Genomic DNA, 27,189 nt, shown 5'->3' with positions numbered 1-27,189 from the left:
AAAGATTACCTGTGGTTTTAGTAGTGGTCCACAGAGGAGTGCATCCAGGTAGAAGGCAGGGATGTGGTCCGTGACAGCAAAAGCAATCGGACAGGCAGCAGGCAGAAATACTGTCCATAGTCATTACAGGCAGCAGGCAGGAGTACTGTGCATAGTCATTACAGGCAGCAAGCAGGGATACTGTCCATAGTCATTACAGGCAGCAAGCAGGGATAGTGTCAGCACAGCCAAGCATTGGTCCAGGTAGCAGGCAGAGATGTGGTCTATAAAGTCCTGGGTCATTATATGCAGCGATATGTTTAACACAGCCAAAATATTGATCCAGGCAGCAGGAAGGACCATCACGCTAAGGCCTCTGTCAGGAAAGAATGGGGACAAGGGTAGAGGCTTCTCCCACCCAAATCGCTTTGAAGCCTCCGGACTCTAGACCCTGTTATGGTAACACAGAAAAACAAAAACGGTTTTTCCATACTCCTAACTCTCTTCTGAAGCCCCTCACATATATGTGAGACCCCTGTCTACTGAAGTAGAGGGGCAAAAGATCAGTCCAAGTGGCAGGCAAAAAGCGTGGTTGATTAGCAGGCCGGGTCGGTACACTTGGAAGTCAGAAACTTGGTTTAAAACGGCAGGCAAAGGCATCGTCGGTAAACAGGCTGAGGTCGGTACACATGGATTTCAGAAACTTGGTTTTCAAAACGGCAGGCAAATGCATCGTCGGTAAACAGGCCAGGGTCTGGTAACGTAGAAACATGGTAGCATGGTGATCTGGACGGGTATTTCAAAATGGGAAATGGCAGTCTTAAAATTAAGGGGATCTAAAATCTTATGACTGTATGGTAGATTTTGAAGCAATCTCCAATGCATAGGCCAGGTTGGGAGGGACAATCGGGACAATGATAACTTGTGTCTCTTCTAATTCCATTACTGCTGCACACACGACATCTCTTTTGGCGCCTTCTTCCTGATTCTGTGGGGGGAATGTTGTAGGGAAAATGTAGCTCGTGAAGTCTACTCACACTATCCGAGCGAATGCTTGCTGGGGCCGGCACTTGTTGGTATATTAGGGCAGTGATGATTTCTTCAATGTACTTGAGGTAGTGGAGGTGTGGGTTTCCGGGTGTTTTTTGATGGCAGACAAAGGAATTGTACATGGCCATATGAAAAAGGTAAAATGCAACTTTTTTGTACCAGTAATGGGACATTCTGGTTGATAAATAGGGCTGCAGCATCTGGTCATTTAAATCCACCCCCCCCCCATGAACAAATTGTATTCGTGGACGCATTCAGGCTTTGTAATGGGGCCACGTCTTCTGGGAATCTCCACCACGGTGTCATTGTGGATGGTGGACAAGATGTAGACATCTTTCTTGTCCCTCCACTTCATGGCCAACACTTCCTCATTCCTCATAAATGCGGTTTCCCCCGGTTGAAGGTTTTTTTGGACCAAAGGTTGTGGGAATCCCTTCCTATTTTTTCTGCTGGTACCACAGGCCAGGGTTTTTTCCAGGTATAGGTGACGAAAAAGGGGAAGACTGGTGTAATAATTATCCACATAAAGATGGTATCCTTTTTTGAACAGGGGGTATGCCAGGTCCCAGACAATTTTCCCACTGGTTCCGATGTATGTTGGGCATTCGGGGGGCTGGAGCTGGGAGTCTTTGCCTTCATAGACACGAAAGGCATAGACATACCCAGTGGCTCTCTCGCATAATTTGTTCATTTTCACCCCATACCTGGCTCTCTTATTTGGGATATATTGCTTGAAGTGCAGCCGGCCAGTATAATGGATCAGGGATTCATCCACACAGATGTTTTTGTCTGGGACATACACTTTAGCAAATTTTTGTAAAAAATAATTTATTAGGGGGCGCAATTTATATAATTTGTCGTGGTTGGGATGATCTCGGGGAGGGCACTGTGAATTGTCACTAAAATGGAGGAAGCGCATGATCATGTCATAACTTGATCTGGACATGACAGCGGAAAAAAGAGGCATGTGGTGAATGGGGTGGCTGGACCAGTAGGCATGGACTTAATTTTTCTTAGAAAGCCCCATGTTGAGTGTAAGTCCCAAAAATATTTTGAATTCATCCACTGTAAGACGGCGCCAATTGAACGTGCGGGCATAGGAAGAATCGGGGTTGGAGGCCATGAATTGACCTGCGTAAAGGTTGGTTTGGTCCACAATGTACTCCAGCAAGTCTTGGGGAAAAAACAAATAAAAATAATCCAATAGCGAAAAATTTGAAGTGTTGGGCTGCACACCTGGCTGTGCGGTGAAAGGGGGGATTATCGCTGTTCCTGAGCTTGCAGGCAACCATACAGGGTTTGCCAGGGCATCGGGAAGGTGGGTTTGGGCCCGGCTTCTTCGGGTTGCACTAGTTATTCCAGTGCTGGTACTGGGCTCCTCTCCTTGGGGTCTAGCTGCGGCGGTGTTGGTGCTGCTAGTTGAAGGATGGTGTTCTGGGCTTACTCTCCTTATCCTTTTAGGAGGACGGACTGTTTCCTCCTTGGATTCAAGGTCCGATCCACTATCCTCCACTGGCTCATATTCCGAACCAGTATCGGATGATGCGAGCTCCCCGGCGCTCTCATCACCTGACTCGGCTATTATTTCAAATGCCTCCTGTGCTGTGAAAAACCTTTTGGCCATACTGGCGGTACTGATTGGTACTGGCGGTACTGATTGGTACTGATGGGTCCTGGCGGTACTGACAGTACTGGTGGGTATTGGCGGTACTGGTGGGTATTGGCGGTATTGGCGGTACTGGTGGGTACTGGTGGGTATTGGCATTACTGGTGGGTACTGGTGGGTACTGGCGGGTACTGGTGGTACTGATGGGTACTGGCGGGTTGTTAGATGTTCCAGATGTGATGACAGATCCACAGATCCAGATGTTCTGACAGATCCAGATGGGCTGTGACACTGGTGACAGGTCCTCTTTATTGGGGGGGGGGCTGTGTAGTGCACTTTTTACTAAAATTAGACAGTAAATGTACTCACTGATCACTGATCTCTGCTATTTTCCTCACACGATCGGTGTGTGTGAGGAGAACAGCTTAGATCAGTAGTAACAGCTTTCCAGTGTTATTGTTGTGACCGGCTGTGATTGGACACAGCCGATCACGTGGTAAACAGCCAATTTTATTGGCTGTTTACCCTGATCGGGTATGCGCTGTGTCCGAGGGACACATTACATGCCCGATCGCTGCGGTGCACGCTCTCAGGAGCGCGCAGCAGCTTGTTATCCTGGCCGCCAGCATATGACGTCCGGTCAGGATAACTCAACCACATTCCCGCCGTCATTTTGTAATAGGGCGGGCGGGAAGTGGTTAAAACTCCGCGCTTATGGTCTATTTGGGTATAAATATATGAACAAATAAATAAATAAATTAATTAATATATAGTGGAATTTAGGCTGCAGCCTACCTAAATTATAGTCCAAAGGACTATATAGTAAATATAAAGGAAAGGTAGGGTGATGGCGCTGCCTAGTATTTAATAAGGTGTTAACAATGCTGATAAAAGGTGCTAATGAAAGATAAGAATATGTATAATGCACTAGAAGTCCAGACTATGGGAAAAGAGCACTAAAGGTACAACTATATGATAAAATCCAAAAAGGAAAGAAATATGGCGAAAATATCAAAATTAAAAATATAGTGTACAGATATACCTAATTGGCATATAAAAGTGATATGTGCATGTAAGTGTGAACATAAAAAGTATAATGAAAACTTGGTTCACCTAAAACAGTGTGAACAGTAAATATAAATATGAATCAAATCCAATATATAAAGTGATAAGTGCATAAGTGACTCCACACATTAATGTTCACAACATAACATCAAAGATCTGAATCATACAGTATAAAACTTATAAACAAATTAGCTGTATAAAGATCTGAATCATACAGTATAAAACTATAAACAAATTAAAGTGCTCTGTGCGTATCAAAATACCCCAAATGGGATCACACACTAGGGTATAAAGGTGCAGTGACAATAAATAAATAAATATATGCAAATCAAATATATAATAAGTGATGAAAAGTCCAATATTAGTGATAAGTGCCTATGAACAAGTGCAGTGACCGTAAAAAGAATATATATATATATATAAATGTGATAAACAAAGTTCAGTGTTGATAGCAGGTGACAATATTTGTATAACCAACTGGAAAGAGTGACCCCGTGGTGGGCGGTGAGGTGCTAGGTGACCCCTCTAGTGAATAGCGCACTCACCAGAAATACCCACCCCACACAGGTGTATAGAGCGGGTATATAAATGTATCCTGTGGCCAAAGGGATCCTGGTATCCTCTACAGGTCCTAAATGGGGTGTCCGGACAAGTAAGTCCGTAACAGTGGTCCTTTGGGGAATACAGTGTGAGCTGAAGGGATGATCCCGTGCTTCCTAAAAGTTATTGCGTTTACTAACAAAGGGAAAGATTTTTGTCATTTTTGTTGTTTTTTTTTTAACGCGTAATGGCGGCGATCTGTGATTTTTTTGCGGGACTGCGACATTGGGGCGGACAGATCGGACCCTTGACTGACATTTTTGACACTTTTGGGGTTACCAGTGACATTACTAAAGTAATCAGTGCTATACATATGCACTGTTACTGTAAAAATGACACTGGGAGTGAAGGAGTTAACTGTATTGAAGAGGGAGGGGTTAAGTGTGTCCTAGGGGCGTGTTTCTAACTGTGATTGGCTGTGGCTTGATGTGTAAGAACAGTGATGAATGGTCCTACATAGTAGAACCGTTTGATCACCATTCTTACACAGGAGAGACTGACAGGCGGCTTCGTTTACACTAGCCGCCTGCCTTTCTCCCGCTGTCACGGACGATCGCGAGTGCCCGGCGGACATCGGGTCCGCCGGGCACACGCGCGGGGGGGGGGGGGGGTTCGTGACCGTGCGGGAGCGCGCATCCGGCGGCGCGCGCTCGCTTACAAAACCCTTACAGGCTAGCAACGTAGCCCTACGTTGCTTTGCCTATGAGGGGCTGACTGCCGACGTAAATAGTCGTGCGGCAGTCGGCAAGTGGTTAAGGATAGTTTACAGATGGGTATGGTGCCAGCTAAATGGAAAAAAGCCAACAACGTGGTACCAATATTTAAAAAGGGGCCAAGATATATCCCGGGTAACTATAGGCGGGTCAGCCTAACATCAGTAGTCTGCAAGATTTTTAAGGGGATGTTAAGGGACCACATACAAGACTTTAGTATTGAAAATGGTATTATTAGTAGTAATCAGCATGGATTCATGAAAAATAGTTCTTGCCAAACCAATCTATTAACCTTCTATGATGAAGTGAGCTGCCACCTAGATAAAGGTAAGCCTGTGGATGTGGTTTACCTGGACTTTGTAAAGGCCTTTGACACCGTTCCCCGCAAACGCTTACTGTTCAAACTAAGGAAGGTAGGTATGGACCATAAGGTGAGTACCTGGATAGAACATTGGCTCATGGGGAGGTTGCAAAGGGTGGTGATTAATGGGGAGTACTCAGATTGGGCGGGTGTGGAAAGTGGGGTCCCCCAGGGTTCTGTCCTGGGGCCAATCCTGTTTAATTTATTCATAAATGATCTAGAGGAGGGGATATCTAGTACAATCTCAGTATTTGTGAATGATACTAAACTAAGCATGTCAATATCTTCTGGGCAGGATGTGGAAACCTTACAAGCGGACATGAACAAAATAATGGGGTGGGCAGCTACATGGCAGATGAGGTTTAATGTTGAAAAATGTAAAGTAATGCACTTGGGTGCCAGAAACCAGAAAGCAAGCTAATCATTAGGGGGGGAACCTCTGGGTGAGTCTAGGATGGAAAAGGACCTGGGGGTACTGGTGGACAACAGGCTTGGCAGTGGCACGCAATGCCAAGCCACTGCAAGCAAAGCCAACAGAATACTGGGATGCATAAAAAAGGGGATTCACTCCAGAAATAAAGAGATTATTCTCCCTCTCTACAAGACTCTGGTCACATCTGGAGTATGCTGTCCAGTTCTGGGCACCGGTCCTCAGGAAGGATATGCTGGAACTGGAGAGGGTCCAGAGAAGGGCAGCAAAGATAATTAGGGGAATGGAGGACATCAGCTATGAGGAAAGACTACAAGCACTGAACGTATTCTCTCTGGAGAAGAGACGATTGAGGGGGGATATGATATCAATGTACAAATACTGTACTGGTGACCCGAGCATAAGGAACAAACTATTCAGAGAAAGGGAATACAATAAGACACATGGCCACTCACTAAAACTAGAGGAAAAACCTTAATTAACCAGATCTGATAATTTTAGTAAAGTTATTTATTTCTTACATAATCCTAGGAAGAAAAATTATCTTAAATATATTAATAAAGTTTGCTTATGTTTTTATTGGTTTGATGAATGTTAATTAAATGTTTTTATTATGAATATATAGCGTACCCACAAAAGGGAATACCAATTTTTGTAAACAGGAAGTGATGCCCGGATGTAGAAACGTTCACAAACATAATAGATCAAATTTATATATAGCTTTCAAAATATAGGTGGTTAATGCCACTATATCAATATCAGTAATTAAATTGATTAGTTTGTGACCGATACAATATTCTATTATAATATATTCCGGATACGACGATAGAGAGGCTACGATATAAAAAGCCTCCGCCAACAGGAAGTGATGTCTTTGAAGACGCTGTGATTGACGGCGAAACGCGTTGACGTACTTCCGGTTGCGGACAAGACAGAACGTAATTTCCGGTCAGGAACTTCCTGTATGTGGAACGCACGCCAAGAGCGGCGCCACACGAGTATACAGATTATATGCCTAATATCTTTTTCCAGTTTGTAAGTACCCAATTGTCTTCTTGGCAAAATAAAATAGTTATTACTTACTTCACCATGTACGGCCCTCTTTTTGTTTAATGGTGGAAGCGGAGGCGGACCCATACAACATTGGAGGTCACATTGGAGAGGTTCCACACAGATCCTGGGCTACTGTGCAATAACGTTAAAGGTCTTTTTACATTGGCAATTTGGTGAGTGGGGAACCGAGAGGGGCACCTTATCACTTTGCAAGCACCTTGATTTCCTGGCACTTTGGCACCTTATTTGGATCACAATTTAAGGACTTTTTTATGCACTTTATTTATTGTTCACTTGGATATAACTCTTAGCACCTTAATATTTTTTATCATCGCACAAGGACTTTTTATGCACCTGATATTCATTGTTTATTGTATATTGTTCACTTGGATAAATCCTGATTTTAGCACTTTAACACTTTATGCATACATTATCTGAGTTCTAATTGTATGGTACACATTTATTTTTTCACTTAATTATTACTATAGATGCTAGCGCTGCATAAATTTGTTTCTAATCATCTTCTCTAAGAATTTCTTAGTGTTTGCAGCAGCTGAACATATTTACACTATTTTACACATAAAAACTTAACACATTGTGCAGCGCCGGTTTAATTTTGTTTTTCATTCAAGGGTCCGATCTGTCTGCCGCAATGTCGCAGTACCGCAAAAAAAATCGCAGATCGCCGCCATTACTCGTTAAAAAAAAAAAACACCAAAAATTACAAAAATCTTTCCCTTTGTTAGTAAACACGATCATTTTTGCGCAAACCAATCAAAATACGCGTTTTGCGATTTTTTTACCAAACATATGTAGCATAAAACAAATTGGCCGAAAATGTTAAAAAATTTTGATTTTTACATTTTTTTTGAGGGGGGCTTTCATATTAAAAAAAGTGAAAAATATTGTTATTTTTGCAAAATTTACGCTCTTTTTTTGTTTATAGCGCATGATCAAAAAAATCACACAGGTGATCAAATACCTCCAAAAGAAAGCTCTGTTTGTGGGAAAAAAAGGACGTGAAATTCGTTTATTTACAGCGTCGCGCGACCGCGAAATTGTCCGTTAAATTTACACAGTAAAAAAATCGCAAAAAACCCCCTGGTCAGGAAGAGGGTAAAATCTTCCGGGTCTTAAGTGGTTAAAGACCACAACATACAGGGGTACACAATGTACGGTTAACAGCAAACACACACGCACATCATACTTTAAACTGGATGGACTGATGTGTTTTTTCAACCTCACTAACTATGTAACTATGTAATAGATCTATCGCCTCAATTTGCTTAACCCTGAAGGGTTTAAAACTGGACATAGATCTTAATTTCTATTTAAATGATTTTTTGTTTCCTTGATGTAGGGATAGTTATAGATCATATAGTAGTTTAGTCGATGATTTATATATGTCCTCTAGTATAGGCGGATTTGTTCTAAGGTTTGGTTGGAATGGGGGTTAGGAATTTTATAGCTATATAGGGGATGATCAATTGATATGAATGATAGAGGTTTTGGTCTGGGGGTGGGGTACCATATAGCCATATAGGGGAATAAGACAATATCGGGTAGATCGTTATTTATACGATTTCCGAGTGTTCCCCAAGTAATATATGTTTTCACCTCCGAAGGTACATAACTATTAATTATTTAACACATGATTTTTATATTAATAGTTTTATATTTTTATTGAGGAAATACTATGATCTTCACTTGATCAAATAATACATTCTCCCTTTTTTTTTAAATATTTTTATTTTTTTTTTGTATTTTATTCATATATTTATTTATTTTTCCTTATTCCCACCACCAGGGTATATAGTTTATATTATGTAATTTCCAATTGCAGATAAACTTTCCATACATGTATTGATTTTATATATACATATATATATCTATAATAATAAAATCCAAGTGTCTCTGCGTCCAGTGTCCCTGTGTCCATGGGATTGCGCTACTGCGCATGTGCCCCACAGACAGCCGTTGGGAGAGCAGAGACTTCGCCCCGCCCTACTTCAGCCTGTTAGGGCAGAACTTCCCAAACTGTGGGTGGTAACCCACAGCCGCATCTGAGTGAATAGCTGGCAGTCACTGCTGCCAGCCCATAAAAATTGCCTTTTCACATTACGTTGATGAATTCTGTCATGAACAATAAAAGCCATTTAAATGTTGTATTCAATGTACTTCATAATGCACACATATATTAAAGACTTTGCATTTCATTCTGCACAATATATATATATATATATATATATATATATATATATATATATATATATATATATATATATATATATTAGAAAAGAATAAATACAGCATTGCACTTCAGCATGTGATCAGCTCTGCAGTTCTGTGGGTAATTTCCATAAACCACTCCCACCTACCAATCAGACAGTAGAAGTTATCTGCTCAGCAGCACACATAGGCTCTGTGTACACCATCTGGGTTACATAGCAGATAAGTAGAGAGAGAGAGAGTAGGAGGCGTCTCATTACTCTGTGAAGCTGACATTTTGTCCTGTGTATATTATATATATATATTATATATATATATGGGAATATTGTCTGATTAGAGAACACAAACACAGCTCTTATCGGGGCACATTAAAGGGGGACTCTGACAGCATTATTAAGGGGGATTCTGATGGCATTATTAAGGGAGACTCGGACTGTAATATTAAGGGGGACTCGGACTGCAATATTAAGGGGGACTCTTAAAGGGGTAGATACCACTTTGCAAATGGAGCAATGGAGTGCCATCATATGACTTTTTTGGCAGTGATCTGGAAAACTGATTGGCGACAGTATGTTATGTTAAAAAAAAAAAAAAAAATTACAAATCTTTTTATTCACTTTTTTTTTACATTTTTTTTTCTGATTTACTATTTTTTTTTTTTTTTTTTTACAGACTTTCATCAGAGTAGTTCAGTGTCACCATAATGATACTGTATTACTATGGGGTGGGTGATCAGGGATTTTATACTTTGATTTCTGTTACAGTGATGATTATCTCATGGTACAAGGCTGTGATTTGCCTGGGTACCATGGGATAATTGTGGCCAATTACAGCATTACAATACTAAGCACAGCTGTTATGAATGAAACTTGTTCATGATATTTGTGTTTACATTGTGATCTTAAAGCAGACAGGTACCCAGGAGCAGCAAGTAGAGTAGAGCACTGGGTGACATACATGTACTTGATCCAGCCTGCCTGTGCCGTCAGCTCCAGTAAATGTATTGAACGAATGAGGACAGCTTCCCATGTATTTACCTACAATCAATGTCGAGTGTAATGGTCGTACATTGTTTCTGATCATGAGCGGACTTGATCATTTGATTTTTATAGAAGCAATACTGTACTAATTAAACCAAAAATATGGACAATATGATAACTAACAACAAAAATTTTCCAACATGTCCTTTTGGAGATTTTCGTCTAAACAGTCAAGATCAACTCTCAAAAGCAGTATACTAACAAACAGAAAATTGAATGTTCGATCCAAATACGGATTTTTCATCCAATTTTCCAATATGGTTTACTAGGCTTTACACTGGTGGTCAATAGAAGAATAAATGCTTTTCTTTGATTGGTGGTCAGTGGAAGGAAGACTCAGCTAAAGCACTGGTGGTATTGGTTACTTGCCTGAAAGAGAAGAGGAGATGGTTTGCTGGTCCCAGGACATTGCTGATGTTTATCCTTGAGCTATGAGGCATTGTTTAGGGGGAGATCATTTTAGCCAGCTGAATTCTGCAGCATGGGCACTATCAGGGCCACTGGGCAATGTAACTCAGAGGGATGGCTGAGCACACAAAGAGAGTCATTAAAGGCTCTGCATTACAGAAAAAGCCTGTATGTTTACATTTACAATAATTTACAGCTTTCTAAGAAAAGGTATTATGCCTGCTTTGCTGATTTAATGTTAAAGACTCTTTAGGTTGGTAGTTGTGCATATTATTCACATACAATACAAATAAAGCTTCATCTGCTCTAGTGTTGTGCACAATAATGATTTATGTAAAACATCCCAGCTATCTTATACATTGATTATTATGCCCAAGCTTTCTTGTCTCTTATGCAGTCCCCCTCCTCTGTATTTGTGAGGTTTATCTGAATTATTAATCAGATTGTATCTCTTGGATGGAGCATGAGAAATGAATGGAACAGACTGAAAGGCCGTGGGCAGAAGGTGCCTGTGTATCTTTTCTTACATATCATCATCAAGAGAACAGATGGATTTTACACTGTGAGCTGGTGGCACTTCCATGTCCAAATATTCCTGGGGCCTGTAATTAACACTGGCAGCATGCACACTCACAATCACATGGCTACGTTTCCTGAATTCTGAAATAAATCCCAAGCAGGTTGTATGAGTGAAATTGCATATTCCCTATTGTCAGTCAGTAACTGTCCACTGGTGGGCTACCAGCTGAGATTCAAAGAAGATGTTCAGGAAAATATTTAATAAAAACAAAAGACTTCAGTTATGAAAAGAAAAAGGAAGTAACCCATATCTCGACAAATAGTCCTCATCCCGGTTAGGTAATTTTACAGAGAGAAATTATTCCACATCAGTGATCCCAGACTACACTGGTGATAGGAATGAAAAGGATTGGGACTATAATGGACTATTAGTCGAAAGTATGTAGGTAAGCCAGGGAAAGAACGAAAGAAAAGTAAAATTGACAATATTTATTGAATGTGATTAAAAGTCGACATTGAAACAATGAAAAAAATTGAAAACAATGAAAATAATGAAAAGAAAAAACTAATGATGCAATACAATACAGCATATTATGTCAAAGTAGTAGTCGATCGAACGGGTGAGTGCCTTTGTTCAATGCATTTCGCCTTTCGCTTCATCAGGAACTCCGGCGTGATTGAATCACCCTTTTGTTGGATTAGGACTACATTAAGACCTTCAAAGTTTATACACAAAAAGAGAGAAACATATATAAAAACAGGTTCATATCTTGAAAACTGGAAAACAGTCTGCAATATTCATTTTAACCCTAGTATATCAAAACACAGGGTCATGAGAATAAACACATATAGCTTACCACACTTAAAAGTACATTATGCTTAGTACATGGAACAATTGGACCAAAGATTGCGCTTCCCAATGGCTTGTCTTAAGGCTCCGAACCACATGGATCCAGGTGGGGCCCAACAGGGGTCCTCCATGGAGGTGGTTTTCTGGTATGAATTGGACCAGTCTTGAATTGGTACCACCGTAGCGGACAAAAGGTGGAGTCCGGGGTTCTGTGGACAAACATAGTGTGTCTTGTATAGCATGTCTAATGTCATACAAATTGTCTTAAGGAGTCTATTATTAGAATAGATGAGCCTAGCTGTCTAGAGAGATAGAAAAAGGGAATGATTACAAATGGTAGGTATTTTGTAAACCTACCAAAGCTGGGGTCGGTTCTGGGAAGGAACATAAAAGTAAGGATACTATATTAAAAAGTTCCAACCATAAACATATGTTTGAGCCCATAAATCCACAGGAGCAACAGCTGAAAGGTAGCGGCTCCAGCAGACTGCTCAGCTATTATACGCAGGGACAAGACAGCAACAGATCAAAGAACTACAGAATTTAGACATTGGCTATCCCCATAGAGAAAGCCCCAGGGGAAAAATTAAAGTAGTTGAGAGGAGAGCCTAATATGTTATCGGCCAGTAACTTACCTTACTACCTCGAAAGCCACGGGTCGGGAGAGCCGCCATGACTCATCCTCCCGCGCCCGTGGCTTAAGACTGGTCCCGCCGGAAGTGACGGGTGTCCGCTACGGTGGTACCAATTCAAGACTGGTCCAATTCATACCAGAAAACCACCTCCATGGAGGACCCCTGTTGGGCCCCACCTGGATCCATGTGGTTCGGAGCCTTAAGACAAGCCATTGGGAAGCGCAATCTTTGGTCCAATTGTTCCATGTACTAAGCATAATGTACTTTTAAGTGTGGTAAGCTATATGTGTTTATTCTCATGACCCTGTGTTTTGATATACTAGGGTTAAAATGAATATTGCAGACTGTTTTCCAGTTTTCAAGATATGAACCTGTATTTATATATATGTTTCTCTCTTTTTGTGTATAAACTTTGAAGGTCTTAATGTAGTCCTAATCCAACAAAAGGGTGATTCAATCACGCCGGAGTTCCTGATGAAGCGAAAGGCGAAATGCATTGAACAAAGGCACTCACCCGTTCGATCGACTACTACTTTGACATAATATGCTGTATTGTATTGCATCATTAGTTTTTTCTTTTCATTATTTTCATTGTTTTCAATTTTTTTCATTGTTTCAATGTCGACTTTTAATCACATTCAATAAATATTGTCAATTTTACTTTTCTTTCGTTCTTTCCCTGGCTTACCTACATACTTTCGACTAATAGTCCATTATAGTCCCAATCCTTTTCATTCCTATCACCAGTGTAGTCTGGGATCACTGATGTGGAATAATTTCTCTCTGTAAAAAGACTTCAGTTATGTATTTATTTAAAAAGAATGATGTAGATATAGCAATAATCTTAATAATGTAACATCATTTTTTACATTCAGTTTAGCACATGTACCTGAAGCCAACTTTTTATCAGCCTCCTGCAAAGCAGGTCACACAATCGGAGAGGAAACAACCCATTAACCACTTAAGCCCCAGCCCTATTTCGGACACTTTTTGTTCACGCGTTAAAACCAGTATTTTTTCCTAGAAAACTACTTAGTATCCCCAAACATTATATATATTTTTTTAGCAAAGACTCTGGAGAATAAAATGTCGGTCATTGTAATATTTTTTATCACGCGGTATTTGCGCAGCGGTCTTTAAAGCGCCATTTTTGGAAAATTTTTGAAAAATCACATTTCACTAATTTTAAAAAATACTAAACAGTAAAGTTAGCCAATTTTTTTTGTATAATGTGAAAGAACATGTCACGCCGAGTAAATAGATACCCAACATGTTATGGTTTAAAATTGCGCCCCCCGTGGGATCGCGACAAACTACGGTCAATAGAGATCTCAATCTGCGACGCTTTAAATTTATTTAACGGCTACCAGTTTTGAGTTAGAGTGTAGCTCTTTTTTTTTAATTATTGCTCACGCTCTGGCGATAGCGGCGATACCTCACATGTGTGGTTTGAACAGTGATTTCATTTGCAGCTCAACTTCCGTATACGTTTTTTTTTGTGCGCGATCTAACGGTAACGGGGGCGGCTAATTTTTTTTTTTTTTTCCCATTTATTTTATTTATTTTTTTAACTTTATTAAAGTTTTAAAAAAAAAAATGTGATCACTTTTATTGCTGTCACAAGCAATGTAAACATCCCTTGTGACACCAATATGTAGTGACAGGTACACTTTATGGAGGGATCGAGGGTCTAAAAGACCCTAGACCCCTCCACTACACTCCCCTGTATGCAAAACGCCGAAAACGGCATTTTTGCATACAGCCGTTTTTCAAATTTGCCGCCTTTTGCAGCACAGTAACCTGGAAGTGACGTCATGGACGCCGCCTCCGGGTTACGTCATCGGAGACCCGATCGATGCTGTTTCCGGCATTCATCGGAACTCCATCCAGCCGGCGGACATGCCGGCTGGGTGCTCGGGGCTCCCGGTGGGACGGGAGTCCCGGGCAAAGCCACGGAAGGCGGCGGGAGGGGGGGGGGGACGTCCCCTCCCGCCCCCCGGGTACCGATCGAGCGGCCGCATCGGTCGGTACCGACGGAAAGCCAACCGTCGGCTCTAAACCACAGTACCGGGATGGTGCCTCTAGCTAGAGGCATCATCCCGGTACACTACCGCAAAGTTTACCGACGTAGACCTACGTTAGTATGCGGTAAGTGGTTAAGGGCCCTATTGCTTTATACATCTTGATACAAAAATGCTTGCAGAAAGAAAAAGCAGAGGGGTGACCCTTAGGTGGGCTTCTGCTTTGTTATTGTCCAAACAGCATCTATGAGAGGTGACTAAGAAAGCAATAGGCTTATGCTCCTCCTCTCAGGAATAGGCACTTGGCAGGAAAAAAAGCATATTAACCACACCGATGGGGGCTGTCCCTGCATGCATAACCCCACACACCCTGCTATCATCAAACAGTTTGTTTCTGCCTAGTTTAAGGAACAGAACCTAGCTTCCTGCTGGGACTTCGGTCTTAGCTATTATAGGAAAGTTAGTTTGTGATTTTTTATTTTCACTAGTTAGTTCCCGAGGACCAAGATCCAGAGCAACTACAAGCAACAGGATAATCTAGATCCTTAAGGTCTCCCAGCCTGGCCAGCGAATGTGAGCAGGTTATAGTCCAGAACTAGGCCTCGCCATGACAGTGCCCCGATGGATGGAGACCATCTCGCTGGGACGCACACGACCTGGAACACCCTGAGTTGCAGCTTCCCCTTGGCTGACAGCACCCCCATCCCGGGTGGGAGGTGATCTGTTTCGGAATATCGTCCACCTGGCACCATGGTATGGTGAGTAAATTGCCCCCCCAAAAACCCCTGGTGGTCTTGGGGTGGACATGGGCCCTTCCCTGAAATAGTCGGACTTCAGGGGCTCCCTCAGTTCCCCTGGCATCATGGAGGACAAGTCCTGTGTACCCCTCTGCATTTCCCTACCTCTAGCAAGTTTTTACCTTGGGGGGGGTAATAATGCGGCTGTTGTGGCACTTATTTGAGGGGGGTGACTTGTCCTGTGTGGGCCCCTGAGCAGGGACCTTTCCGATACCTATTGTTCTGGGCCCCCTTTTGGGGGTCCTGGAGACCGCATGGTGCGCCGTGCACCATTTTGCTGTGGATCATGATTCATGGATTTCATGTTTTATATATTCCCCTTTAATTTATATGGGCAGCCATTTTCTATAATTCCCCATTGAGAATGCATGAGCGGCCATTTTCCTGCGGTCCATAGGCTAGACAGGCATGCGGCATGGTTGTTTAAAATATAGAGGCTGGGTTTTCTCTTCCTCTTCCTGATCGTGCTGGAAGTCTTCTCTGTGGTCTGGTAACATTTTTCCTGAGGTTCCCTGTGGGTTTTTCTTCATTCACTCTGCTATTATTTTATAAGAACCAGGGATTGTGAGCCTGCACTTATAGTGGTGGGACTGCGATTTTGGCGGTCTAAAAGAGACACTGCCCAATTATTTTAAAAAGTGTAACTTGGAGTCCCAGGATAATGTTTCACCTGCAGACCCCCTGGGAGCGATTGCGGGACCTTCTGGTTCTCAGTCTCAGCCAAAGATTGCACCTTGTTTGAAAAATTTGTTGTCTAAGGTAGATTTTGTCATTGCTAATGCTGCCAGCCACAAACGCCCTCGCCCTCACCTCCATCTGCAGGGTCTTTTGACTCTGAGATAGACATGGCCACCACAGACACAGATCACCCTGAGGGGTCAGTGTCGTCACATTCTGATGGTGAAGAGGACCTGTCCTCATCACCTGCCATGCGGGAACGCGCTTTGGTGGAAGCTGATATTTTCAGTACGGGAAACTTTAAAATTGGCTGATGAACCCACAGTGCCGGGTGCGCAGGTCTTTTTTGGCTCCCGCAAATCCCGTAAATCGGGCAAGATGTTCCCTTGCCCAGAATTGCTTCATACTATTGTGGATGAACAATGGTAGTGCATTAAGCACATGTAAGTGGTGCCTAAGCGTTTTGCACGCCGTTACATCTTTTCGGAGACAATGTCCACTAGGTGGACTGTACTACCAAAAGGGGATCCCCCAGTGTTCAGGTTGAATAAAGCAACTCTGGTACCGGTGGAAGAGTCTCCAACTTTTGCGGACCCTGTGGATAGACGGGTGGAATCCTTGTCCTGCCATTTTCACGTGGTAGCAGATCACATATTAACCACTTGCCGATCGCCGCATGACTATATACAGCGGTGGTCAGCCCCTCCTGGGCAAAGTGATGTAGGGGTACGTCACTCGCCCACGAGCCTCTAGGGGGCGAGCACGCGCCGCCGGAGGCACGCTCCCGCCCCGGCTCGTTCCCTGACATCCCCGCGCATGTGACCGGCGGCTCCGACTCACAAACTCCCGCAGGAGAGGGAGAAAGGCAGACGGCTGATGTAAACACAGCCGTCTGTCATTCTCCCTTAGATCATGACAGAGGCTATGCGATCATGCTTTGTAGGATCGTATGTCTCTGTTATGATCTAACAAGCCACACCCCTTGACAGTTAGAATCACGCCCCTAGGGACACACTTAACCCCTTGATCACTAATAAAGTTAACCCCTTCCCTGCCAGTGTAATTTTTACAGTAACAGTGCATATTGATAGCACTGATTACTGTAGTAATGTCACTGGTACCCCCAAAAGTGTCAAAAATGTCAGTCAAGGGTCCGATCTGTCCGCTGCAATGTCGCAGTCCCGCAAAAAAAAAAAAAAAAAAGCAATAAAAATGGCATAAATCTTTCCCGTAGTTAGTAAACGCAATAACTTTTGCACAAACCAATCAAAATACGTTTATTGCAATTTTTTACCAAAAATATGTAGCAGAAAACAAATTGGCCTAAATTGTTAAAAAAATAGATTTTTAAATTTTTTTTGAGAATTTCATATAAAAAATTTGAAAAATATTGTTTTTTGTTTATAGCGCAAAAAGTAAAAATCGCACAGGTGATCAAATACCACCAAAAGAAAACTCTGTTTGTGGGAAAAAAAGGACATCAATTTAATTTGGGTACAGCGTTGCATGACCGCGCAATTGTCCATTAAAAACACGCAGTGCCGAATCGCAAAATAGGGCTTGGTCTTTGAGCAGCCAAATCCTCCGGGGCTTAAGTGGTTAAAGACTACCTGTGTGAATGTTTTGGTAGTGCAGACTGCTACGGAATGCTTGAAGTTACCTAAAAGTAATTTGGAAGCTGACGGCAGTGGGGATTGCTATTAGGCAAATGGTGTGGCTCAAAAGCTGGTAGGCGGACCAGGCTTCTAAAAAGGCCTTGACTGATATTCCCTTCTTAGGGGAGAGGCTGTTTGGATCCTCTCTGGATGAGTTGATCAAAAGGTATCATGGGGGTTAAGAACACTCATCTTCCCCAATCCTCTAAGGGCAAGGCGACACGTCCTAGGTGGGGGCCTTTAGGTCTTGTGGGGGTTCGAATAAGCCATGGTCGGGAAAAGAAAAGACTGGCAAATCTGGACCTGCAGACAAGTCCATGAAGGGACGCCCTCATCCAATTCTGGGGTGGGGGGACGTCTTTGCTTCTTTCTAGAACCCTGGTCCTCCATGATTTGGGACAAACAGGTTTACAAATTGATTCAATCTGGGTACAAGATCAAATTCCGGTCTCGCCCATCGGACAGGTTCTTCCCATCCAATATTCTACTATCCCCAGTCCGGTTAAGGGACTTGCAAGGGGCAGTACAGGATTTGCTGTCGCAAGGAGTGATTGTACAGGTTCCTTTTCAGGAACATTTTCAGGGGTTTTATTCCAACCTCTTCACCATGCCCAGGAAGGAAGGCAAGGTGCGTCCCATCCCGGATCTCAAGGCCCTGAACTGCTTTGTTTGGGTACAGAAGTTTCGGATGGAATCCATCCGCATGGTGGTGGCGTTGCTGCACCAAGGAGACTTCTTAGCCTCCATAGATATCAAGGACGCATATATACACATCCCTATTTATTCTGGATATCAGCGGTTTCTTCGCTTTGCAGTCGCAGAGAAGCAATATCAATTTGTGGCGTTACCCTTTTGTCTCGCCTCAGCTCCCAGAGTGCTTACCAAGGTCTAAGCACCGGTATTGGCATTGCTGCACCAGTGGGGGATTGCGGTACTGGGGTACCTAGATAATCTCCTGTTGAGAGCGGACTCTCCTTCAGTCTTCTTGGGGGATCTGACGGTCACTGTCAGAACGCTGCAGAATTTCGGTTGGAACATCAATTTCAAGACATCCGTGCTGACACCTGTCCTGAGACTGGATTATGTGGACTTGACTCTGAATTCAGCCTTGGCCAAGGTGTTTCTTCCCCCGGACAAGCTGCAAAAGTTGCAGGAGGCGTTTCGGTTGTTGTTGGCGAATAATTTGTCCTCTCTTTGAGTTTGCATGCAGGCCTTGGGTCTGATGTTATCAACCTTCGAGGTGGTTCCATTTGCTCAGTTCCATACCAGACCTTTGCAAAGGTAGATTCTTGTCAAATGAAACAAGGATCCAAAGTCCTTGGACTCTTTGATTCCGTTAAGCCAGACTCTGTTGTGGTGGATCCAGTCTCCAGCACTTTGCCAGGGCAAGACATTCCTTCCATTGCAACCAATGTAAGAAAAGATGGGGCTTTGCGGGCCAATGGGAGGAGGAGGATCAAATATGACACAAATTATCTAAAATATAGCTTTATTGTACATGTTAAAAGTGGTACAGTACATAGGATGGTTACCCATGTCTAACATAAAATATACAAACATATAGAATCACAATGTATAGGCAGGCATTTGTAGCTTGGACATCCTGAATGCTTGCTTCTGCCTGGCGTCTTTATGGGTTAGCTCTTGGTACTAGCTAACCAGCCTGAATAGATTGCAATTATTACCTGCCTCATGCATTGATTATGATATCTGCAGAAATATCGGTCTGTTCTGGTCTCTCTGGCAATGAGGAAGCCTTGTGCAAAATGTGTCAGCTTGTTGGGGATCCTTAGACCGTGCTCCATCTGAGACCTTACATCATCTCCTGATATTTAGTTATCGGCACTCCCTTTTGCTTTTGGGAAGTATTTCTACATTGCGATTCTATATGTTTGTATATTTTATGTTCGATATGGGTAACCATCCTATGTACTGTACCACTTTTAACATGTACAATAAAGCTATATTTTAGATAATTTTGTGTCATATTTGATCCTCCTCCTCCCATTGGCCCGCAAAGCCCCATCTTTTCTTACATTGGTTGCATCAATATACTGGGGTATGGGCCCCTACATGGTAATTTGTTGTTTATACCTTCCTTCCATTGTTTTGGATGGTGGTGACCATGGACACCAGCCTATCGGGCTGGGGTGGGGTGCTGGGGAAGCTCTGTGTCCAGGGTACCTGGACGATGGAAGAGTCAAAACTACCGATAAATGTTTTGGAGCTCAGAGCAATAAAGCTTTGTCTTAGCCATTGGACGACTCGTCTGCAAGATTGTCTGGTTCGGATTCAATCAGACAACACCACGGCTGTGGCTTACATCAATCACCAGGGGGGCACCAAGAGTGTCTTGGCAGCCAAAGAGGTGGCCGAGATTCTGGCCTGGGCAGAAGAATTTATTTCAGCCCTCTCTGCTGTACAAATTCCAAGTGTGGAGAACTGGCAAGCAGATTACCTGAGTTGTCAGGTGTTGTATCAAGGGGAGTGGTCCCTGCACCCGCAGGTGTTTTATCTCCTGTGTGTTTGGTGGGGGACTCCTGAGGTAGATCTGTTTGCTTCTTATGTCGGGATTCGAACCTGTGACCAGCCACATCCCAGGCGGTAGCCCTGCTTACTAGGCTACCGTCCTCTCTGGACATTCCTCCCTGAACATTCCTCCCTGAACATTCCTCCCTGAAGCCTATTATTTCAACCTTAGTCTTGCCAAGCCTTGCTCATCACCCTTGATTCCCCACACCTGGTACTTCCCTATATAAGTCCAGCCCCTTGCACTCCAGTTTGCTGATTATTGAGCTCCTGAGCCTTGATCAAGCTACTCCTCACCTGCTGCTCTTATCTACTACCACAAATCCAACGCTACTTGAACTGCTACCTCTGTTGCCGATCCGGATTGTCTGACCACGCTTACTGCTGCCCGCCCCGACCTTTGGCTCGTCTGACTTCTCTCTGGTTATCCCTTGTCTGCTCCTCCGCCTTCGGACCGAACCTGCACTCTGCCTGGCTGGGTGATCCTGAGGACCGCGTCCTGGTGTTAGCTTGCAGCGCAGTCTATCCCCACCATCTGGGGCTCTAGTGAAAACCAGCTAGCACTTAGTTTCCGCACCTCAGGTGAACCTGTGTCCTCATCAGAGTACTACGCAGTGTCCATCTGGTATCCAGCACCTACTAACTGCCTGCGGTCTTTGCCACTGGGCTCCACTCCTACCTCCGGCCAGCAGTCCTTTGACTCAGGTGAGCCTGTAGGATTGTTACAGAATAATCAGCCACAACTATGGAGTCCGCAATGACCACTCTGTGTAGACAGGTCACTGAACTTCAAGAATTTGGTACTACGTATGAGGAGAAATTTTCCCAGCTCCAAAAAGTAGTCAAAAGCCAACAGAAGGAGATTATTGAACTACAGAGGCAACTCCTAGACGTCCGCGGCGCGGCAGCAGACACCCGCATGCCACTCCCATCAAAATTCGTCGGTGACAGACGCCAGTATCGGGGATTTCTGAACCAATGCCGCATCTATTTTCAGATGAACCCGGCCCCCTTCACCACCGATAAAAAGAAGGTGCTATTCAAGATCAATCTCTTGACGGATGAAGCATTAGCATGGGCGTCGCCATACGTGGAGTCTAACAATCAGCTCCTGGACAACCTAACCAACTTCATCACCGCCATGAGCCTAGTCTTCGATGACCCCAACCGCTGTGCGACGGCCGAGGCGCGACTACATAGTCTGCGACAAGGGAGACGCTCCGTCGCCGAATATACCGCCAAATTTCGCCGTTGGGTCACGGACACCAACTGGAACCCAGCAGCACAGAGGAGCCAATTCCGGCGAGGCCTGTCCTAAGCAATAAAAGACGAACTCGCCAGAGTTGAAGCCACGGATGATCTGGATGACTTTATTCAAGTATGCATCCGGATAGATCAAAGACTCTCCGAGAGGAAGAGGGAAAGATTCTGGTCCTTGGACCACAGACCCACTTACTCCTTCTCCTCTACCGCCCACCTGAACCTATGCAGGTCGACGCACTACGGAGGTCTCTATCCACAGCTGAGATGGAGAGACGGCTGTCTGAAAACCTCTGCCTCTACTGTGGAGAGCTGGGTAATTTTGCCATCAAATGTCCCAATAAGATTCGAAGAACTATTGCCGTCACGGAGCTAAAGGAGCAATCACAGACTCCAACCCGGCCAGCAGCCCCTGAAAATAACAACACGGCGGCTCAGGGATCCCACTTCATCATCCCCATCCTCATCGACATTGAGAGGCGACAACTCCCCTGTTCTGCGATGTTAGACTCCGGGGCGGGAGGCAACTTCATGGACCTAACCTTCGCCCACGAAAAGAACATTCCACTGACAATCAAGGCAGCCCCTGTTGACCTGGAAACCATCGACGGATCCCCACTCTCCTCGGGGCCGGCGACTCACGAGACCATCGAACTACAACTCCTTATAGAACCCGATCACCACGAGAAGATCCACTTCTCGCTGATCGCCTCCCCGAAGTTCCCGGTGATCTTGGGCATCCCATGGTTGGCCACCCACAACCCCTCGGTGGACTGGGAAACCCGCTGCATACGGTTCCCGTCCGAGTTCTGCTCGCTAAATTGCTCCCACAAACCCGTCCTTCCACCCGAAGACACCACCATCTCTGAACTTTCCGTCAAGGATCTGCTACCCCCTCAATACCGTGAGTTCCAGGATGTCTGCGACAAGAAAAACGCAGACAAGCTGCCACCACACCGACCCTACGACTGCCCTATAGAACTGTTGCCCAGGGCTGAAATACCCTTTGGCAGTATCTACCCCCTCTCGGAGCCTGAATTTAAGGCCTTGAAAGAGTACCTGGAAGAGGACCTAAGGAAGGGGTTCATCGGGCCCTCTTAGTAACATAGTTAGTAAGGTTGAAAAAAGACATCAGTCCATCCAGTTCAACCTATGATGCGTGTGTGTGTTTGCTTTTAACCGTACATTGTATACCCCTGTATGTTGTGGTCTTTAAGGTGTCCATCTACTAGTTTTTTGAAACTATCGATGCTCCCTGCTGATACGACTGCTTGTGGAAGAGAATTCCACATCCTTACTGCTCTTACAGTGAAGAACCCCTTACGCACTTTAAGGTTAAACCGCCTTTCCTCTAGTTTTAGTGAGTGGCCACGTGTCTTATTGTATCTCCTTTCTCTGAATAGTTTGTTCCTTATGCTCGGGTCACCAGTACAGTATTTGTACATTGATATCATATCCCCCCTCAATCGTCTTTTCTCCAGAGAGAAAAGGTTCAGTGCTTGTAGTCTTTCCTCATAGCTGATGTCCTCCATTCCCCTAATTATTTTTGTTGCCCTTCTCTGGACTTTCTCCAATTCCAGCACATCCTTCCTGAGGACCGGTGCCCAGAACTGGACAGCATACTCCAGATGTGGCCAGACCAGAGTCTTGTAGAGTGGGAGAATAATCTCTTTATTTCTGGAGTGAATCCCCTTTTTTATACATACCAGTATTCTGTTGGCTTTGCTTGCGGCGGCTTGGCATTGCATGCCAGTGCCAAGCTTGTTGTCTACCAGTACCCCCAAGTCCTTTTCCATCCTAGACTCACCCAGGAGGTTCCCCCCCTAGTGAGTAGCTTGCTTTCTGGTTTCTGGCCCCCAAGTGCATTACTTTACATTTTTCAACATTAAACCTCATCTGCCATGTAATTGCCCATCCCGTTATTTTGTTCAGGTCTGCTTGCAAGGTTTCCACATCCTGCATAGAAGATATTGGCATGCCTAGTTTGGTATCATCTGCAAATACTGAGATTGTAATCGATATCCCCTCCTCTAGATCGTTTATGAACAAATTAAACAGGATTGGTCCCAGGACAGAACTCTGGGGGACCCCACTTTCCACACTCGCCCAATCCGAGTACTCCCCATTAATCACTCCTCTACCTCCCCTGCGGGAGCCCCCTTTTTCTTTGTAGAGAAAAAAGACTCCTCCCTGCTTCCCTGCATTGACTACAGGAAGCTTAACGACATTACCGTAAAGAACTGGTATCCACTCCCACTGATTTCAGAACTCCTCGAGAGACTCCGGGCAGCGAAGATTTTCACCAAACTTGACCTTCGAGGGGCCTACAACCTCGTCCGAATCCACCCTGGGGATGAATGGAAGACCGCCTTTCAGACACGCTATGGTCACTTCGAGTACCTAGTCATGCCTTTCGGACTCTGCAATGCTCCCGCCACCTTCCAGCACTTCATTAACAACGTCCTCAGGGACATGCTCGATCTGTTTGTAGTCGTTTACCTGGACGACATCTTGATCTTCTCCGACGACCTCGAGCAGCACCGCGAACACGTCCACAGGGTACTGCAGAGACTCCCGACAGAACTCTCTCTATATCAAGCTAGAGAAATGTGAGTTTGAGTGAGCCACCACTCAGTTCCTCGGATACATCATCTCCCCAGAGGGCCTAAGTATGGACCCGGGAAAGGTCCAAGCCGTGATGAACTGGCCCAACTTCTATCGGAAGTTTATCCGGAACTTCTCCAAGATCATAGCACCAATTACCCAACTCACCAAGAAATCAGTCCCCTTCTCCTGGACACCAGAGGCACAGGAGGCCTTCACCAAGTTGAAACTCCTCTTCACTTCTGCTCCAATCCTAATCCACCCAAACCCAAGCTGCCATTTACAGTCGAAGTGGATACATCTGACTCCGCGGTGGGGGCTGTTCTGTCACAACGGACAGGGAGAAGATGCTACTACACCCGTGCGCATATTTCTCCCGCCAGATGTCCCCCTCCGAGAAGAATTATGACATCGGGAACAAGGAACTACTGGTGATCAAGGATGCCTTCTCTGAGTGGAGACACCTGCTGGAGGGAGCCACCAACCCCATAATCGTACTAACTGATCACAAGAACCTCGAGTTCATCCGCAGCACTAAGAGACTCTCAGCCAGACAGGCCAGATGGAGCCTATTCTTTTCCTGCTTTAACTTTCTCATTACCTATCACCCCGGATCAAAGAATGGTAAGGCTGACGCCCTCTCCAGAATGTTTTCCGAGCCCTCGCAGAGTAACAAGGGCCAAAACAACATCCTACCTGAGAGAAGGTCGTAGGGGTCACCTACTCTAAAGAACTCCTGGGCACAATCAAAGAAGGATACGAAAATTACCCCTTCCTTGCCCATCCCACAAGGAATGTCAGCCTTACGTTTAAGAACGGTCATTGGTTTCATCAGGACCTACAGTTATATGTACCAGAAATTGCACGGCTCGAAGTACTCAGACTCAACCATGACTCCAAGCTGGCCGGCCATCTAGACACAAGAAAGACCCAGGAGCATCTCTCTCGCTCCTTCTGGTGGCCAACATACAAGGAGGACATCAAGAAGTACATCTCCTCGTGCACGGTCTGTGCCTGCAATAAGACTCCTCGTTCCTCTCCCGTGGGTCTGTTACAACCTCTCCCGATTCCCTCCCGCCCCTGGGGCTCGATCTTCATGGACTTTGTGGTAGACCTGCCTCCTTCAAAAGGGATGAACACCATCCTGGTCGTAGTCGACCGCCTCACCAAGATGGCCCATTTCATCCCCTACAAAGGCCTACACACCGCCAAACAGACGGCCGATCTTATTCTCAGAGAGGTCTTCAGGCTGCATGGGATCCCGGACGACGTAGTCTCCGACCGAGGCGTACAATTTGCCTCTAAGTTCTGGAAGAATTTTTGCCTGGCGCTCGGGGTTAAAGTGAACCTGTCTTCCGCCTTCCACCCTCAGTCAAACGGGCAGACGGAGAGAACTAATCAGACCCTAGAGCAGTACCTACGCTGTTTTAGCTCCCACCTGCAGGATGACTGGCTTGACCATCTCTCCACGGCCGAGTTCGCCTACAACAATGCGGAGCACAGCTCAACCAAGCACAGCCCCTTCTTTGCTAACACAGGCTTGCACTCGGTATTCATTCCCCATCTACCCGTCGCCTCCACCCTCCCAGCAGTGGCCGAACGCCTAACAACCCTACAGGAGGCACAAAAGAACATTATAAACAACCTCCAGCTCGCCCAGAGGCACTTTAAACAGGGAGCAGACAGATGCCGCAGACCCATCCCGGGCTTCCATGTGGGAGACAAGGTGTGGCTGTCCACCAGGAACCTCAGATTGAAGGTCCCCTCCAAAAAGTTGGCCCAAAAATACATGGGTCCATTCCGGATCTAAGCGCAAATTAACGAGGTCACGTTCCGGCTCGATCTTCCGGACTCCATTAGGGTGCACCCTGTTTTCCATTGCTCCCTCTTCAAGTCATACGTGGAGAACACCTTCACAGGCCGCCACTCGCCCCCTCCACCACCCCGTGAGGGTACAGGGTGAGGAAGAATACGCTGTTGCAAAGATCCTCTACTCCAGGATCCACCGGGGAAGACTACAATACCTAATTGGGTGGGAGGGCTACCCTCCCGAGGATAACTCCTGGGAACCAGAAGAAAACGTCCACGCCCCCAGACTGGTAAAAGAGTTCCACCAATGGCACCCCGATAAGCCTGCCCCTGCGGTGCCCGGAGGGCACCTTGGAAGGGGGGGAGTACTGTCGGGACTCGAACCTGTGACCAGCCACATCCCAGGCGGTAGCCCTGCTTACTAGGCTACCGTCCTCTCTGGACATTACTCCCTGAACATTCCTCCCTGAAGCCTATTATTTCAACCTTAGTCTTGCCAAGCCTTGCTCATCACCCTTGATTCCCCACACCTGGTACTTCCCTATATAAGTCCAGCCCCTTGCACTCCAGTTTGCTGATTATTGAGCTCCTGAGCCTTGATCAAGCTACTCCTCACCTGCTGCTCTTATCTACTACCACAAATCCAACGCTGACCAGGAATTGACTACCGACTACTCTTCAGCTTTGTCCCTAACTACTGAACTGCTACCTCTGTTGCCGATCCGGATTGTCTGACCACGTTTACTGCTGCCCGCCCCGACCTTTGGCTCGTCTGACTTCTCTCTGGTTATCCCTTGTCTGCTCCTCCGCCTTTGGACCGAACCTGCACTCTGCCTGGCTGGGTGATCCTGAGGACCGCGTCCTGGTGTTAGCTTGCAGCGCAGTCTATCCCCACCATCTGGGGCTCTAGTGAAAACCAGCTAGCACTTAGTTTCCGCACCTCAGGTGAACCCGTGTCCTCATCAGAGTACTACGCAGTGTCCATCTGGTATCCAGCACCTACTAACTGCCTGCGGTCTTTGCCACTGGGCTCCACTCCTACCTCCGGCCAGCAGTCCTCTGACTCAGGTGAGCCTGTAGGATTGTTACATCTTGCCTCAACAAGAAGGTTCAGAGATTCGTAGCCAGGTCTCGAGATCCTCTGGCCAATGCCACAGACGCTCTTGTGGCGCCTTGGGGCCAGTATCGGCTAATTTATGCCTTTCACCCCTTGAAACTCCTGCTGAGGCTTTTGTGCAGGACAGAGGTGGAAGGGATTCCAGTCATTCTGGTGGCTCCGAACTGCCCACGCCGGTATT

The sequence above is a fragment of the Pelophylax lessonae genome, assembly GCF_965119305.1.
Source record: "Pelophylax lessonae genome assembly, chromosome: 12".
Classification (NCBI taxonomy): domain Eukaryota; kingdom Metazoa; phylum Chordata; class Amphibia; order Anura; family Ranidae; genus Pelophylax; species Pelophylax lessonae.
This window is presented reverse-complemented; position numbering follows the sequence as displayed.